Source organism: Apium graveolens, chromosome 4 (genome assembly GCF_009905375.1).
Source record: "Apium graveolens cultivar Ventura chromosome 4, ASM990537v1, whole genome shotgun sequence".
NCBI lineage: Eukaryota > Viridiplantae > Streptophyta > Magnoliopsida > Apiales > Apiaceae > Apium > Apium graveolens.
In genome coordinates, this window is record NC_133650.1 from 141,146,872 (window position 1) to 141,151,417 (window position 4,546).

Genomic DNA, 4,546 nt, shown 5'->3' on the forward strand with positions numbered 1-4,546 from the left:
TTAATTTGACTAAATGTGAGTGAATTTAGTAAATGACAAGAGTAACCTTCTAGCTAAAGTTGGGTAAATTTGCATGCAAGGACAAAGAGGTAAATTGGCTAGTAGAATGAGAGTGAGTAGGGTTGGAATTATCTTTTTAGCCCTTTAGTTGAATGGGAGGGTATTTGCATGCAAGGATATTCATGTAATTTGCTAATTACTAAACAACTAATTTTCAAAGATCTATTTTTATAAAATAAAGTAAAAGCTAAAAAGTTATAAAAATTGTACCATAAAATAAGTTGGATTTTTAGAAATTTTATGAGATCACTTTTGAAATTTGTGAATAAAATAATCTTTAAAAGATAATTTTTCATGGTAAATAATTATCTTTATAAATCAAAAATAGGAGCAATTAATAAAACTTTCACTTTGAAAAATTTATATTCTAAGTAAAACAATTTATAATGCAGCAACTCCATTTACACAAGTGTATAATCAAATAGGTATATTTATAATCGATTCAAATATTGTACAAAGTTCGCAAATAATATTACACAAAATGTTGGTCGTAACAAAGGCTGGCCATTAGTGCATAGCATGTGTTTTCATCTTCAGAGTCTGAGGAGTCCATCCAATTCTTGCTTAAAGTGATCACGGCTTTGCTCTTCCCTTTATCATGTTTTGTTTTCTTGCACTCTGAGGCAAAGTGACCGGGTTCATCACAGTTGTAGCACTTGATCTTTGTCCTGTCTAGCTTCCCAGCTTTAGAGTCTTTTCCATCTTTTCTCCCAGTTGACTTCTTTTCACCTCCAATGAACTTCTTTTCATCTCTCGATCATACACCTTTCCCACCAAAGACAAATTATTTAGCAGAGTCAGAAATCTGTCAAAGATGTCAGTGAGACTTTCATCAGGCTTGGCCTCAAAGTGTTCATATTCTTGAATCAGAACAGCCCTTCTGTTCTTCTTGATGGCCATGGTTCCTTGACATTGAGTTTCAAGACCATCCCAGATTTCTTTGGTATTCTTGTAGGCTATGACCTTATTTGACATCACAGAATCAAGACTGTTATGCAAAATGTTTCTTACCGTTGCATCTTTCAGTACAGCTACTTTCTCTTCTGGTGTCCATTCTGTCTTCTCCTTCAGTTGATAGTGTTCAACAACAGTAGGAGTTGCAGGCACCAATTTTGTTGGCATGAAGGGTCCATCATTGATTACGTCTAGTGATAAGTGGCATTTTATACCACTTAGAATGTCTTATAATAGCTTGAATTGGTGTCTTGAAATCAAGTATTTTGTGTATTTGATGCATTTTTCTAGTGTTTGTGCATTTCAGGGTATTAATTGCATTTCGGGAGAGATTTCATCAATAATAAGCCTTGGCATGTCTTTAGCATTGCAAGTGGGAAGATAGGAGCAGATTGCAGCAAAAAAATAGAAGAAAAACATATCAGTTTCCAGTAAAGGGCTGAGCGCCCGCTCAGCTCTGCTGAGCGACCGCTCAGGAAGCTGAGCGCCCGCTCAGGAATGCTAAGCGGCCGCGCAGGGTCGGATTTTCCGAATTAATATTTTAGACTCCTATTTCTGTTTGACTTCCAACTTCTGAGTTAGCTGGGCTTTATGGGACTCCTATATAAGTAGATTTCAGAGACGTTTCACAAAGGTTGGATCGTAGTATTAATCGAAGAGCAAGGAGATAAGGAAGAAGACCGTTTTAGCACACCGCAACGAAGAGGAAGCCTATTTTTCTTGTGATTCTTTATATCGTTGTAACGTTGGATGCTAGTTTTCTTTACTTTGAACCTATTTACTCTTGTGACGTACTCTGGTTTAATATAAGTAGTTTTAGTTATTATTCTCGTGTTTTATTATCATATTTTCATATGAACCCATGATGACGATGAGTGCTATCACGGGCTAATCGTGATCATGGGGTCGTAATGGATTTATTATAGAATTCTTTAGTTAGTTGTTTAATACCTTAGTGTGTGATGATTGTATGATATCTAGTATTGGTTGTGCGTATTCGTCTTATGTGTGTCGCGAAGATATAAGATAGGGTGTTAATCTCTTGTGAAGCGACGGTGGATCTTGAGATTTAGAACTTGCCATGCTAGCATAGGTTCATGACCGAGTATGCATTATTAGTGGGTAACTCTAACCGTTTTACTTGCCCTGTGTAATCAAAAGGAATAACTTGTGCTTAAATTGTTATGTTGTCAATTTCTGTAGACATATAAGGACTCAACATAATTGATGCCTATTCAACTTCTATCTTAATTGTGGATGCTTGGTAGAATGATATTAGTACAATGAAAGTTGGCTTTTATCAGTTTCGTGTTATTCGATTAATATCATCACTATTACATGCTAAGGGTAATAACAATGACTATTGAAGGAAGTAGTAATGAAGTTGTGATCTCATGAGTGTTTTAATATTGTTAATTCAAGTGTTAATTAAGTGCTTAATTCTAGTAGTTAATTATAGTTAATAACTAGTTAATCAAATCTAAGTGTTATTATCTTAACATTGAGAAGTAATCATACACTGATGAGTGAGTTTAATTTAATATAATTAGTCTGAGTCTCTGTGGGAATGAACTAGAAAGTATTCTATATTACTTGCGAACACGTATACTTGCGTGTGTTATTAGCGCGTGTTTTCGCCTTAACAAGTTTTTGGCACCGCGGCCAGGGACTCGGCGTATTTGTTTAGTTTATGTACTTACCATCATTGGTCATTAGGACTCAGTGATTAAGACGTGTTACTTATTATTTCCGGTTGTGTTTCAGGTACTTTAGCGAGCGTTTATGCAAACTTGTTCTCGTACGTGCAAGAGGACTTTAGATACGGCTGAGGAGACAGACGAAGTTCTTGATATTCCGGAGAAGATAGATTTTGAAGATTCGGATTCAGGAAGTGAGCAAAAAAAACCATTAACCATGGGTGACCATATTGTTCCGGCAGATCCATCTCTTATGGACTTTTCTCGGCCCAAAATTGATGAAATTCAGTCTAGCATTCTTCATCCGGCTATTCAGGCCAATACCTTTGAAATCAAGTCGGGCACTATTCAGATGGTGCAGAATTCTGTTTCTTTTGGAGGTGCTGCGACTGAAGACCCCAACATGCACATAAGGAATTTTGTTGAGATCTGCAGTACTTTCAAATATAATGGTGTGACTGATGAGGCTATCAAGCTGAGGCTTTTCCCATTCTCTCTGAGGGATAAAACTGAGGACTGGTTACAATCTGAACCAGCTGGGTCTATCACTACTTGGCAAGATCTTGCGCAAAAGTTTCTGGTTAAGTTTTATCCAATGGCAAAGACTGCTGCTATGAGGAGTGCTCTTACTCAGTTTGCGCAGCAACCTACAGAATCTATATGCGAAGCTTGGGAGCGCTACAAGGAGATGTTGAGAAAGTGTCCACATCATGGAATGCCTGATTGGATGGTGATCACTGGTTTCTATAATGGTTTGGGGGCCCAATCTCGGCCCATGCTCGATGCAGCAGCTGGAGGCGCCTTGTGGGCCAAAAACTATACTGAGGCTTATAAACTTATTGAGACTATGGCTGCAAATGAGCATCAAAGCCCAACTCAAAGGATGATGCCTGGGAAGGTAGCAGGTATTATGGAAGTCGATGCAGCTACAGCTATTGCAACGCAGCTCCAAGTGCTGTCTATGAAGGTCGACTCTCTAGCCACCTATGAGTTCAATCAGATAGCTATGGTCTGTGAGCTTTGTGCAGTTTCTCATGCTACAGATCAGTGTTCTCTTGTTAACGAATTTGTTCAGTATGTGAACAATTATCAGCGATAGCAGCAGCCTGTGCCAGCTACGTATCATCCTAACAACAGAAATCATCCAAATTTCAGCTGGAGTAATAATCAGAATGCTATTCAGCAACCATATCAGCAAGGCGTAAGTAAACAGTTCAATGCACCTGGATTCCAGCAACCACAACATTATGCTCAAAGGCAATCATATCCTCAACAAGGAGGTGCAGCTCCACCCTCTAGTGCTGATTTTGAGGAACTTAAGCTCTTGTGCAAGAGTCAGGCAGTTTCTATCAAGACCTTGGAAAATCAAATCGGTCAAATAGCCAATGTAGTGCTCAATCGTTAACCTGGCACACTTCCCAGTGATACTGAAGTGCCATACAGGAAGGAAGCTAAAGAGCAAGTCAAGGCTATTACCTTAAGGTCTGGAAAAGTTGTTGATGCTGAAAAAGCAAAAGAAGGAGAAGCTGAAGTTGGTGATGAAGAAGCTAAGAAAAAGGAGAAAGCGGCGGAACCAAGGAAGACTACTGTTGAACACACTCTGCCTGAGGGTAATACAGAGGAGAAACAACTCTATCCTCCACCACCTTTCCCTAAGAGATTGCAACAACAAAAGCTGGATAAGAAGTTCGGTAAGTTTCTGGAGGTGTTCAAGAAACTTCACATCAATATACCTTTCGCTGAGGCTCTGGAGCAAATGCCTAGTTATGCGAAATTTATGAAGAGTATTCTTTCAAGGAAGGTGAAACTGGATGACCTTGAGACCGTTGCTCTAA

General features: G+C 38.6%; 1 non-coding gene across 1 annotated transcript; it reads right to left on the bottom strand.

Annotated features, from left to right (window-relative positions):
- Positions 1-3,321: 3,321 nt before the first annotated feature.
- On the bottom strand, positions 3,322-3,428 carry LOC141722432 (small nucleolar RNA R71). Its single transcript, XR_012575451.1, has one exon. It is a non-coding gene; the product is annotated as a small nucleolar RNA R71 (small nucleolar RNA).
- Positions 3,429-4,546: the final 1,118 nt, after the last annotated feature.